We start from the raw sequence: 14788 nt of genomic DNA on the forward strand, positions 1-14788 counted from the left end.
GTAGCAGTCGGACCTTGGTCCCAACATCTGTCATTAGAAAGCTCAGTTCTGTTCCACCATACACATAATTTTTGTGTTAATTACCCATAATGAGTGCTAATTTACAGCACTCTCCTGCCATCTCCTCCCTCTGCTGGTGGCTGGATATGGTCAGACCCTGAACGTTGATGCTCGGGAGATTTCTTAGGGGGCTTCCAGCATTTGGTGGGACTTGGAGCTCCTGCTGTAATGTCAGCCTGCAGTGCAAAGGTCATGAACAGGTGTTGAGTCCTTGCATGCCTGGGTATTTTTCTTTTGACTTTAAGAATAGCATCTTGTCTTGCTCCCAGGGCCGTTATTCAGCTTTGCAGCTGGCCACAGTGGGGGCAGCAGACAAAAGAGGAGGCTTTGTATGATCTACCCGAATTCTGTACTTGGTCTTTCTGAGCTCTACCTTAATTTTATTAGTGTGACTTCTTATTTACAAGAAAGCTTCTATTTTTTTCCAGAATAACCCTTTACTCATATGTTGGGACCAGGAGCCTGAGCAGCGGACGGGACCCACTGTCATTGTGAAACACAGAGCTGGACACTATTTGGCAAGCACCAGCACCAGCACAAAATGATATCTGTGCAGTGGGATCAAGGCCAAGATCTGAGAAAGCTCATTAGCACAGAAGTTCATAAAAACACAAAAACACCACTGGGAATGAAGTGCAATGCAAATATCCACTGTATGATATGGAAGCACTTGAAGCTGGGAGGGCTTGCTCTGCTTCAGGACCTGGTCTCACGTAACTTGTTGGCTTGTGCAGGCAAGATAAAGCATGATGGTCACTTCCATGAGAGCAGTTCTCTTGGCCTCTTCTACCCGCAAACCTTTAACACAGGCTTTGTATTTTATATTAAAATGTTGAAGAAAATTTTTATTTTTGTATAAAAAATAACACATGGCCAAGGACCGATCTAAGCCAGATCCTCACTTTGGGAATCACAGCCTGGAATTTCACCTAGAGGCTTGTCCAGTCCCACCAGACTCATGCTTCATACACGTTTTTATATGCTTCCCATACAGGTTGTCCTACATGATCAAATAAAATGCTTTTACGGGCTTCATCTGCACAGAATTCCACATTTAAGTCTCACCTATCATGAGCAGAAAGAGCTGGAATAGGTGTTTTCCTGTGACTGCCCACTGAGCAGAGTTAATTACACACACACCTGGTCAACCTGCACATTTGCAACAGCTTGTGTTGTCTTCCTGCATTCTCTCTGGGTGATACGATATCTCAACAGTGGGGTTTGGTAGTTCTCAGCAGCCCTCAGAGCTCCTCAGATTTCTTCAAAGCTCTCAGGAGCTCCTTATCCAAAAGCAGAAATCTTTCTTATGGTTGTTTTTCATTGAGGTAGTGATGTGGCAGTGTTAGTGGCTGCCCATCCACCTTTCCCATCCACCTTTCCCATACCAGCTGCACTGGCAGAAGGTCTCAAATGAGATTTTTTCTGATTTTTATGAACTACTGTTGCCTTCCTGGTCTATTTATACCAATGTAATTTATTTTCTAAGGTCTAACACTCTTTGTCTGAAGACAACCTGAAGACTCAGGTTTTCAGATGGTGACAATGGAGGACTGGAAGCAACAGGGGGAACAGTGGCTTTTATCTTCACTTTTGAATGCCACTGGCCAAAAATTTCTTGTTGTTTCCTTTAGCTTCCTTGTTATTAACAACTTCTAACATCTCATTCACATCCATGGCTCTCCACTTGTTTTTTACATCTCCTGCAGACTGTTTTGCGGCTTCATCTCATTTAAGTGGTGAGTTTGACTTCCCTTCTATGTTCACTTGTCTTTTTCACCAGTGAAGCCTTCCATACTGGATTATAGAGTTAGGAGCAACTGGTAAATCATCCTTGAGCAAGTCCTGGGAAACTGAGCTAATTCCCACATCAATGCCATTTCATTTTGTTGATGTTCAATAGATTTCATCTGCTCCAGGATACTTTCCAAAGTGGAATTAGCATCTATAATATTTAGCGGTTCCAAGAATATATATATAACTATATATATATTCTATAATATTATATTCTATAATATTATATTATAATTCTATAATTATATTATATTCTATAATATTATATTATAATTCTGACAGAACTGCATCACCTTCAATCCTGCCATGGTAAACAAGCTTTACCCTTTCTCTCTATTGCAGATGGCAATTTAGACACTCAGGGAGATGTTGTGTTTGCTCTCTTGTTTGAGCCAAACACTACTATTTCCATTTTTTTTTTTCCTGGAAGGACACTGACCCACAGACATTCAAGAGCATTTTTCCCTTCCTCATCACAAGCTTTCCACAGCTTTGCGATAGATATATCTGTAACAAGGATGATCCTGGACATCACATGCCTTTCTAAGCATGTCTTCAAAATCAGCATTGTAATGTACCAGAAGAGCCATCCCACCCAACTTCAATTTGCAGGCAGAATCTAGTGGCATTGGTACCATACAGCTTCACAGGTGGCCTGGTATTGAGCAAAGGCTGGTCTAGAGGCCTCCAGACAGCTCTTCTGACCTAAATTATTTTCTGATCCTAAGCCCCATCCTCCCTCCTTTGCCTTACACTTCTTCATGTTCTCAAGTGCTTCAGTTAGCTTCCATGTCACACTGCTCTGCTAAAAGGAGGTATGGCTTCTGAGTCACCTCCTTTGGAAACACTGTGCTACATCCACACACTGTGCTAGACAAACCCAGTGTGTCCGTTCAGCACAAGAGCTGAACTTCGCATCCTACCAAGCAGCTTAGTACCGCAAATCTTGACAACCAGGGGAAGAGGAGGAAATGATACAATAGAGCCAGCTTGGGCCACCGCAGCCTCAGATGCAGTTTCACATCACTGCTCTTCATCTTGGGGCTGGATAGGAAAATTGGTTCAGTCAGATAACCTGCAAAGGAGAAATCAAGCCAGAGAAGAATTCATCCAGGATTGTCCATTTGCTTTTCTGGAAATTGTCCCAATTACCACATCTTGGCCATTCAGAGTGGGTATAGCCTTAATGGTGAAGAGGTTTGGCATTGGCTTAATGATATAGGAAATAATTAGCAATCTTCTAATTAAAAAAAAAAAAAAGTTTTTAATATGATGAGTTTTCTAGAGCTTTAAAGGATCACAGATCTAGGTCACTGGGTGAGAAAATTTTTTAAGGGTGCAAGAGATCATCTATTTAAGAAAGCATTTAAAAACCTCCCTTTCTTTCCAAGGAGACAATAAGCATTTCATAAACACAGGCATTAGCTTTCCAGTGCAGGAGAAACCAGTGATGTTTCCTGTGAAACACAAAGAGCATGATAAATAGAATTAATAATTAGTAATATTAATAAACAATAAATACAAATATTGCAGATGCAGCAGCAGTAACTTTTACCAGGTGATCAGGTACAAGTTATTTCATGTTTTTGCCCCTTCCATACCCTGTAACATGTTGGCTCGGCTCACTCACAGCAACTTAGCTTGTAGTAGTCTCTATTGACTCTTGAAAGAAAAGCTTCAATTTTCACCCCAAAATGAAACATTAGCTCTGAATATAGCCCTGTATTGGACAGCATCGAATTATAGCACACTCTTCCTCAAAGGCTCACCAAATCATCTATTTGGTTTCTAACCACGGATTTAGTTTCTAACCAAATAGATGGCTCACAAGCGCTTCATCTGCAAAATGTAATTAACAGCAGCCCCATGCCCTGGCTTCAGTTTGCAGTAATTAGGTGCAATATTTTTGGCTTTGGGAATAGCTGAGCTCTGCATCCAGCAACCAGACAGGGAGCTTTGCAAGGGGGGCTTTGCAAAATGATGGGATGGTGACAGGGGAGCAAACAGAGATGCTGAAAGGTACCTACCTGGTGCTAAGGCTGCTGAACAGGAAAACACACAAGCATGAGGACGTGGTTTAGGAGTCAAAACTGGTGAGGCATGAAATAAGTTTATACTCATGAGCTCAAAGGGAAGATATCTGAAGGCAATCCGAACTTCAGCGAGAGCAGAAGAGTTCCTGAAACGTCTAGGAGGGCAACAAGTCAGTGCTATTTATACGCCTGTGCACGCACACCCACACTGTGGCTTTGTGACGGCAGGCAGATTGCAATCCAATCTGGCGTCCGGCAAACATTCGGGTTTGGGAAGGAAATTGCTGCTAATCAATGGCAGCAAAGGCGCAGGCCGGAGGCCAGGAGAGGAGTGCAGTGCTAATGGGTGAAGCAGATGTTGCTGAGTCCATCGCTGAAGCCAGTGGGCCCCTGGCCAGGGGTTAGCGGGAGCAGCACGGCCCAGCCTCCTGCTCAGCAGGCACGGTGATGCGAGCGGGCTCCGGTAGGCCTTGGCCTCCAGCTCTGCCCCAGGACATCTCCAAAGACAAATAAGTGGAGATTGCTCATCCTCCACAGGGCTGGATGCAGGCTTCAGTCCTACCTGTCACGGATTTGGAAAGCTCGATCCTCCTGCTGCTGTTAATTGGTCCGATTCGAGCCCCTTCAGCAGAGCACCACAGATTTGCAGTCGCGGCTGACTGTGTTTACAGCTCATCCCCTGCTGGACTTTTTTCCCAAAAAGCTCACACAAAGCCAAATAAGGAGGAGCAAAGGGCAATGCAAAACCCCAGATATCTCCCCACTCCTGTGACAAAGCTAGTCGTTGCTCACAGCCCTGTTCTGTGGCCAATATAAGCACTTTTTGCCCATTTTAGGTACATGTGCATTAAGCTAAGAGATCCAAGTCGTAAGTACGTAAGTCAGACAACCTCCTACACAACCTCCCACTAGCCTTTTCGTTTTATTTTAACACAAACACAAAAATTGTGAATAGTTTAAAGATCAATCAAAACCAAACCAAACCAAAACAAAAAAAAAACAAACAAGAGAACAAAACAAAAAAAAAAAAAAAAAAAAAAAGAAAGAAAAAGAAAGGATAAAAGTTACAGGTACAAGAAGGCAAACCTTCAGTAGGTGAGTCTTTTTTTCCTACGACTGAGCACATTGCCCACATCCAACCACTGATCATCACAGTAAGGCAAACATGAGAGCTTTCCTCAAAGTGAGCAGATCAGAGGGGCAAATCTTTGCTTCTGGGCTATATAAGTGTTCTCCACCGAGAAGAGACGGCTCATGTTTCTTCACTGCCATGATTTTATTTTAAAAATATCCAGGAAAGTCATTTAACTGCAAACAAGCCATGGAAAATGTTAGCCTGTTGGAGAGCTTGAGAAAATGACAACTGAAAACAGACATGAGAAACAGGGAGATTTTCTAACATGGCTGCAGCACCACAGCATTAATTTTTTTATTATTATTATTACTTAAAAAAGACAAAAAGCAGCAGTACAGTGAGGTTTGGTTATTTTGTTTTCCCAAGTCCCCATGCACGCAAACTCTCAGAAAAGAAAACAACCAGCCTCAGCAGTGGCACACAGAGACATTTTGGTGGAGGCAGTGCAGACTTTCAGGAGCATGCACTAAACCACGTTAGCTCTTGCTGTCTGAGCGGCCTCTGAAGCAGCTGTTAAAACATGCTGTAAGATATCAAAGCAGCCCTAATTAACTTCCTGCTCTAGCACTACTTCAAAGTGTTTCAGAGAGATCTCAACCCAGAATTTTTGTAGAGCGGTTGCTAGAGGAAAGCAGTTTGAGGGTCATTCATCTCAGACTCCAAACACACTTAAGATTCCCCAGTTGATGTTCTTATTTATAAAGGAGACAAAAAGGCTATATCCATGGAACATTTCTAGCACACAGCATCACCTCTGACAGCAAAAAGTGGAGTCAATCCCATCTTCCTCAAACCATCACCTAGAACCAGATTAGACAGTTTGAGCCTTCTGACTAAAATTGTCTTGGAGTCTAACTCCAGTTCTCCCAAAAAGGTTAAAGCTGTGTAAATGCACATGCAATTTTGGGTTTGAAATACACTCACCCACAGCTGGATTTTTTGTTCACACTGCAGACAGTGCGCAACCCACTGTCCAGGGCTAGAATTTACATACATACTGCCTCACCACTCATGATGTCAGATCCGGGTTACCTTTCCAGATACATTCCCAGTTCAAGAGGGATGTGAAGACCTTGGTAAGGCTCTGTGTCAAGGCCTGGAGCAACCAGCCCAAAAGAAGATGAAAGGGAGCTGGGCTTGAGGGGGATGAGGAATAGTTCTCGGTCACAACATGGGCAGCAGTGGATGCAGTCAAGCTCTTCTTGGAAGTGAAAGGTGAGCAGCAAGGGGTCATGGCCATGGTTCGTTTGGATGTTAGGAAACAACTCATCACTCAAGGAACATCACACATGGAAGTAACCACTGCCAGCCCCTAAGAACAAATTGTTGCTCTTTGTAGAAGAAGGCAACATCCTTCTGCATCATCCTCAGAGAAGATCACCTCTTCCCACAGGCTGGGTGGGAAGGCATGAGAAGCCTCACTGCTGGCTGATTCTCCACCAGGAACCAGAGCGATGGCTGGAGCCTTGAGCTCCAAACAGCTTTTTGGGTGTTTGCCACATTGTTGGCTCTTTGCTCATCCAGGGCTTCCCAAAGCTCCTGAATGACGCTGGTTTTTTGATCCACCACCGCTCTCTCTCATTCTTGAGACATGTGCTTCTATGTTTATTTACCCATTTGTTTTGATCTTCTTTGGTCAAAGAGATATTTTCACATATACCCAAGTCTGCCTCCACTCCAACAAACCAGGGTCTCCAGATAATCCACTTAATGATGCATTTTCTTAGCCTTCAGTTGCAAGAAGAGCATTAATAGCTTCCTCATGTGTCTGTCTGAATTTTATTTGCTAAGCCTCTCTCCATTCCCATTACACATTATGAAGACCTACACACATGAACCCTTGCCATGCTTTGTTTAATATTTTTTTTTTCCCAGAAAAGTTGTCATGGCCAAAAATAGAACATTTTTCCATTCTGAAGAGCAAGCAGCATTCCTGGGAATTAAGACAAATAGTGTTGGTCAGAAAATTTCTAACAGACACCAGCACGGTCTGCGACAACCCAAATCTGCTCTGATCTCTGATGCGGGAAAGTTCAGCATCCTTCTTCCACAACTGTGTAGAATAAGATCAAAAGCAACACGTCACTTTCTATGCCTTTCTCCATGAGAAAGTCTTGCTACTCTCCAGAGAGATAGCGTGGTGTTTTATTATTTTTGTTGTTGTTGTTGTTGTTTTTTTAAAGAGGAAACGTCTCTTGAATAAATCTAATGCACAAGCCTTATCCTGCCATCACTATGCATAGTACTCAACACTGATATTTTTAGCAAGGCTTACATTTTTTAATGTATTTTTTTACACAAAACTGTGTAGATTAAAGTTATGTGTGATAGTGATTATATTTTATTTCATATATACAATAGGAAATAAAACTATGTCATAGTGAAACTGTGCACTGCTGAGGAAAGGTTTGTACAGCAAGAAAGTTCCGATGATTTTTAGTTTGTTCAGGAAAATTTTCAGTGAGTCTAATACCTAATTAATCACAAACCTCTGAATCTGAATTTCCCTGGGAGATGATCTTGGTTTAATTGAATCTGTTTAGAAACGTGGGTTTTGGTTACATCCATGCAAACAGGGAGCTCCACTTTCAAAGGCATCTTGGGTACTTTAGGAGCCTCCAGGCTCTTTTTTTAAGAGTGAAGGGCAGGGCAAATCCTGAGTTCCATTGACCTTCAGCTATGCTTTAATCCCTGATTGCCTTGAAGCAGACTTGGACACTTGGAAATTTTACTGACTTTCATTAATCAAATGCTGGCAACCAAGCCTGAGCCAGCAGCAAGTTACACACTGACAACGAAATGATTTGCATCTGAAGCTAAAAGCTCAAGTCTTCTGACAGCATTGTGAACAAATAGCAGACATAATGCAACTTCAAGAGAACAAAAGCTTTCCTGAGGATCACAAGGAGAAACGAATAAACCCTTCTAACCCAAGCTGGGCAGGGCACATCTGGGAGGTCCTTGATGCCCAGTTTTGGTCACTGTCACATCTCCAGAGAGCAAGAAGTTACTGCAAACCAGTACCTTTAACTCAATGCAAGACTCCAGCACAGCTCAAGCAGATGTGCCCTTGCAATTTCAAGCAGCATCAACTTCCGTCTGGCTGCTGCATTCATCTTAACTCCAGGCTGATCTCCTATCACATCAGCTTCCAGCTTATTGGCAGTAGAGACCTTGTTCTACCAGTTTCTGCACACGTGGGCAGAGTTGGGTGTTTGTAGACTTCCACAGTGCTTTTTCAGAGGTTAAATATCCTAACTCCACTTACACATAGTTTCCTATTCTATTAGACGAATTTGTGGCCACATTTTACAGTCTAGAAGATCACTGCTATTAAATTGAACTTGTGAGAAATATTTGTAGCTCATGATTTTATTGTTGTCAGAAAAATTCACCCATTTGGCAAAAGTTTTCATGCAAAAACATCCATCTGAATGGAGGATTCGCTGTGTAAGTTGTGGGGCCCCCAGCAGCATTTGGTGGAGGAGAGGATGAGCTCTGCCCCAGGCTACAGAGGAAAACAACATGCTTGAGTCTCAGTGGCACCTAACAGCAGGCCAATAGCTGAACCTGCATCCCAAGTGCCACTGAATGCAAGATGCTCCACTGGCAGGGTCTGTCATGGACACAGGGATGTTAAAATCTGAAAATCACTTGTTTTCTTTCTTTGTTTCAAAATAATAGAAAGAGTAGGAATCCTTAATATTCAAAGTATCCATGGGTTTGGAAAACCACCAGCATCCCAGCACAATGGACAACTCTGGTAGCCTGGAGGAGGGAGAGAAGCTGGAAAGTCCCTAGATGAGGTTGCAGATCTCTTGCTGATTTGACCCATGCCTATCACCTAATGGACTCGTGAAAAACGTATTTCTTCTGCATGGCATATACAGGTTAATATATTTGCTTAATTTATTCCAAGTTTAATCCAAACAGCCAAGAGATTCCTGTGCAAGAACTGGCAAAGTCCAAGCACACACCAGCCCCATGAAAACCTGGTGGGTTTATGCTTTGTCAGGCCTCAGAGATTTGGTGAGAATCAGAGACGTGTTGGCAGAGAGACTTGTTGGACAAAGAAAAAGAAATAAAAATCAGTTTGGGCTTCTTTTTTAGTGTCTAACTCAATAAAATATAAAATCCACGGAATTAAGTGCGGAGCTGGTCCCACATCCGAGTAATCTTTCCTTCCACTTCACTTACAAGCTTTGATGTGAAGAAACAGTTGTTGCAAAAATACAGAACAGAGACCCAGATCGAAACAGTGCATTTAACTTTGTTATATGGAGTAGAGTTAGCACATACTCGTGAAGAAGGAATGAACTGCAGGCTTCAGGTTTGGCCACATTACCAGGATTCCAGAAAAATAAAAGAAAACCAGATGGATACAAGGAAAAGCTACAAGGAGAGAGCACAGAGGGAAGTACACGATGGGCAAGGAAAGATGGACACTGCAAAATATCAGGAGATGGAACGGGCCATTATTTGGCCTCCACTGTCACGTCAAGAAGAGCAAAGCCTGTACTGATTGGCCGTGGGCAATGGAGGAGACAGCCATCTGATAGTATCTACCATGGATTTACTATTTGATGGACCAGCACACAGCTGACACCTGAGGTCCATGGGTGCTGGATATGGCCTTGTGGTTGGTTAGAGGCTTCTACAATAAAAGGTCGTAGATCAAAGCCAGATGTCTGCCACCTCCAGGCTGAAATGGTCCACCATCAGCATATTTAGGATCAGAAATCCTTAAAAGGGTGCTTTGGCTCAAGCTGATGTTGCATACAGAAGTGGCTCTGAATGAGGAAACCTGAGGAAGTTGGACTGAAGGATTACAGCTGCTTTTTACCAGCCCTGAAGAGGCAGGTACCAATTCAAAGAAAGAGAGAGCAGCAGCCAATAGAGCAGATTATTTCTGCATGGAAGAAGGGAAAAGGGCTCAAACAAACCAGATTTTTCTCAGGCCCCAGCTGTTCTGCAGCAGCCCCAAAAACCTTTGCCAGTTGCAGTGAGTCTGACGCATTGCACCAGAAATCAGAGTGGGGACCACATCAGCTCACAGTGAACAACCACAAATAAGATAAAGATCAGCTTTCGGCAGCAAGTGGAACAAAAGCCAAGCTGCAGCTACAGAGAGATCAACAAGCCTGGAGGCTGCAGATGGGCAGTGCTCCTGCATGGGGCATTCCAGACTTGAAGCAGAAGCCGATAGCCTTTAGCAAGGAATACAGGCCTGGGGTATCTCATAAACATGGTGAAGAGACAGAGCACCAACTCCAACATGAGATTAAAAAAAAGTATTATTAGGCAGAAGCACCGCTAGACTGTCTCATTATTCAAAACATTTATCCAAGAGCAAGTCTCCCAATTAATCTACTCAATGGGCTTCAATAAAAGAGAAGCAAACACGTGCTTGAGATTGAAAATGATGATTACACTCTTATGATGTGAGATTCAACACACAGTCCAAAGAGAAATAGCATTTTTACCAATAATACTGCATCATCTACATCGACAGCCTATCTGCCTATACTATGCATGCAGCATACTATATGCAGACACTGCCACAGAACTGCACTGCTGGCACGTGCAATGGCCTGTTGCACATGCTGGACTCCTGATATATAAATCCCCTGGGGAAACTCATCTACACCTCACCAAGCTGTCACTGACGTGCCACTAGCTACATCCTTCACACAGAGGATGACCCAAAACTGAACAACCTCATGGGAAATGAAAACTTTGTACAGGACCAAAAGTCACAGCTGCATGTTAAGTACCAAGGCACAGTGTAGTGGCCATGCAAGTCACTTTGGTATAAAACATCAGATTTTTTTTTTCATCTTTTGGTCCCAAAGTATTGTTTTGCCAAATGAAATTCAAACAAGAAGTCTTCAGCCTGGGGAAGAGATGCCTTTCCCAGAGAACCCCAAAATCACAAGTTGAAGAGAAGGGAAGAGCAGAGTGCTTGGCTTCCCACCGTCCCTTCCAATGCAATAACCAGAAGTGATTAACTGCATTTTGTAGTAAAGCTCATTAAGGAGATGCTGCTTCTCACCCTAGAGCTTTAGAATCTAAAGGTCCCTTACCCAAAGAGGCAGTGGTTGCAAAGAATTAATGCATGAGTTTGAAGGGACGCTGGATCTGTGCTTTGAAGAAAAATACATTGAAAATTACTAAATAGTGAAGCAGGCTCAGGAAGTCCCGAGCCACCAACTGGTTTTGGGTGCAGGTTGATCTCTTACATGTGCACCCTGCTCTTAATCATCTCTGAACAGCCACCTTCAGCCACAGAGGCAGGACACCACTTTCAGTAATCAGAAACTCAAACAGTTGTACTGCTGCACAGATGCGTACTCAAAACTGTTATTCTTACACCTTAAGGCTCTGCAGCAAGATACCAAGATGAAAAAAAAACCACCACTGTATCAGGTTGTCAAATCACTGTCAAATTTCAAGTCTGCGTTTGGATACTCAGTTATTTGGACACATGGCATTCTTTATCTCCCTTCAATCTCACTTTGCCTCACCCCCACCTTCCCAACTCTCCCTGCTGCTTTGCCAGGCTCGCTTCGTCCAAACTTCTGGAAGAGTGAAGTCAGAAGGTATTGACCAAATACACCACGGTGTAACTGCTCCCATCATCAGGTTGCATCTCATCCCTAGGGTCTCTTAACTCTTCATTAAGAAAGCAGAAAGGAACCAGGTGCTCCACACGGAAGTGAATGGACTTCTCAAGCTTTGCTGCACACGAATGCACACAATTTTAAATAAATCACTCTAGCCCAACAAGCAGATGTGCAAACATGCTGAACACCAATGGCTTTTGCCAGAAGGAAGTGACAAGCAGCAACAGGCCCACTTCTGCCATGAGTCACCATCGCGAGCAGTTTTTTGGAGAGAAATTGCCCAGAGCAGCAGGCATCAGACTGGGAGCACCAAAGAAGCAGTCGCAGTTTTGATCACCAATCTGTGGGCTTGGAATTGTGCAAGACCAAATGAGCTCACAGAACTGCTGCAGGAAGCAGGCTACTAGATAAAAAGTTCAGCTGCAGGCACATATCAGATGAACTGGGTATGTTGTTTCATCTGAAGAAAAGGCCATGAACCTGATTAGAAAAACACACTCTTCAGAAGTTCGATGAGTATCAAAGCAGGAACATCAGGTTGGTGCCACCAGCAAAATCACGCCCTGGGCATCTTACCATTAGCAGGTGAATGGATTTTGGTTTGCTCAGGCTGCTTCCTCACCCTGCTGATGTGGCCAGCATGTTTCATACCACGATTTTGAGAACCATTATGGTCAGCTCTTTTCTCTTAGTAACCACTTACGTTGCACCTTCTGTAAGCACTCCTCTTCAAACTTGTTTGACACATGGACTCCTTTTAACAAGTCACTCCTTCCTCCTGTCACAAATCCTCTTGCAGCCACAGCAGCACAACTGCCTCTCAAAGAAAGCGTAACAGCAATTGCCAGCCTGGTCCCAAGCTCTCCCTTCTTGCCTCCTCTCCACTTATAAAACAGGGCTGGCTTTGAGATCCCAAACCAATCTTCTTTCTCTGGCACACTGCTCTATACAGTCCCTCTATGGCCATCAAAGCAGCTCCAGGGCACACACACCTCCCCGTGCTGCCTCTTCCCACTTCCCTGGCAGGACTGGACTATGAGCACCAAGCAGAATAAGCAGCACAATGAATGCATCTGCACAAGACAGCATTCACCCATCCATCCCCCGGTATTGCAGTATGTGCCAAAGCTCTAACAGACAAGTCCCATCCTCCTGGAGGAGCCTGGAGTTGTGCTCCTGCATTGCTCTGAACCTAAATAATCCAAATTTCTTGCTCCAGAATTTATTTAGGGAGGAAAGAATACCCAACATATGACCCTGACCACTGTGGTTTTCACACGGATGTGCTACACTCCAGGTTTTTTCCTCCTTTGCTTGGGAGCTTGGCTTTCTCCATCCAAGCTAACCTTATAACAGATGTAACAGCTCAGAAGAGGTTCCTCAATCCTCAAATCCATTTCCATTGCAGGCAATTGTGAAAGAAGACAGGGAAGACAAGATGAGAAGGAGGAAAAGTGGGTCCCCAGAGTTATCACAACTCAACCAGACAAAGCCAGATCGAGGAAGGACACTCGTTCTGTTCCAAGCAGGAGGCTGAACTACAGACCCCGCAGAGCGTAAGCAACATTTCCATGATGCTGCAAAATAGGCATCTGCAGGAATGCAGTATTCTCCTGAGAGCACTGCTTATCCTGCTTCTAGCTGTCACTGACCTTAGTGTTTCACAAGACCAAAAATACCCTCCACAGGCTGACAGTTTAAAATGGTGGGGATTTGCTTCTACCTGCTTGATCAGTGCAGCAACTGGACACTGTGGGGCAATGCAAACTACAGGCTGGCATGAAGAAATCCATCATTCCACCAGCTTTAACAAATCTTCCAGATGTTGGTCAAGAAAAACTCTGCCAAAGTTATGATTTTTATCAAATAAGTAGGTTTTTCATCCTATTTAAACGAAAGTTGCCCAGTCCCATCTTATTGCCCTATAATATGATCTCCAAACCTTATCTCCCAGACCAAAACTTTGCCAGATAGGGACTGACTCCAGCACTGCTCATAGGATGTTTCTCTGCAAACTCAAGCAATGAGATTAAGAGCTTAAAGTCTCATTTTGTAGAAACTTTGGGAAGTGGCCTTAATTCTGTGGTGCAGAGGAGCCTCCAGGCTTATGAGACACTGAAGAGAGGACAAAACCCTCAAGAAGGGAACAGTTCAAAAGGAGGTCTTTAAGAAGGTATCAGATGCAATGAAGACTTCAGAAACGATGAAGCAAAGCACTTCCACTAGACCTGCAGAAATCAGTCTGTTTTGCAGCAGGTGTTGTAATTCACATACTGTGTGCTAATGTAGGACATCATCCTGGAGATACACCGTAAGCAGCAAATTCCCTGGTTCATTAAGCAGGGCACAGTGTACAAGCTGTGATCTCAAGTTCTCACACCAAACCTTTCATCAATTTCTACACAGAAGAGCTAAGCCGAGAGCCAGTAGAACAGACAGCCCTCTGGAGTTCACATAATCCCAGCCTGGCAGAAGCACCTCCCTTCTCTTCTACTCTTCTGTATTACTCAGTATTTTCCAACTCAGTGCTTCCCACATTTCCAGCCCATCACTCCTGCAATGACTAAAATCAATGATGTTCAAGCCAACATCTCTCCAATCTATCTCCCTTTTGAACTCAGCCCTCCAGATGTCTCTCAGATCTTTCTCAACAGCTGTTTTACACTGTTTTTGCAAAACCTCATCACATGTCTCTGAACACGCTCCATCACTCTTTTCCTTTCACGAGTTCCATGTCTCCACCCATCTATTTTCAGTATCACCTCTTCCCACCACAGAGCTATCTGTGTGACACAAGGCAAGTTACCAGGCACAAGAAGAGCCCTCAAAAAAGCAAGCAGCACAACTCACCATTCCCATTTGGCTGCATAAAGGTGTGCAGGATCCCACTGCACATCAGCAGCTGAGCCAAACATGCTTGCTGCTCTTGCACAATCCTTAAACTTTTCCAGATCTATTCCTTGAGGAAAGTAGCCTGAAAGTCTTTTCTCCTTGCCATGCCTTCAGAGTAAAGCTGAATATAAAGCTGAAAAGAAGCTTAAGAGGACAAAAAGGAATCACCTGCCCTATGCTGCAACAAAGACACCAGTGCCTAAAATGTTTGGAGTCACAAAGAAAAACAAGCAGAGAACAAGAAACGCACAAAA

This window comes from Phasianus colchicus, chromosome 8, assembly GCF_987193195.1.
Source record: "Phasianus colchicus chromosome 8, bPhaCol1.hap1.1, whole genome shotgun sequence".
Taxonomy (NCBI): domain Eukaryota; kingdom Metazoa; phylum Chordata; class Aves; order Galliformes; family Phasianidae; genus Phasianus; species Phasianus colchicus.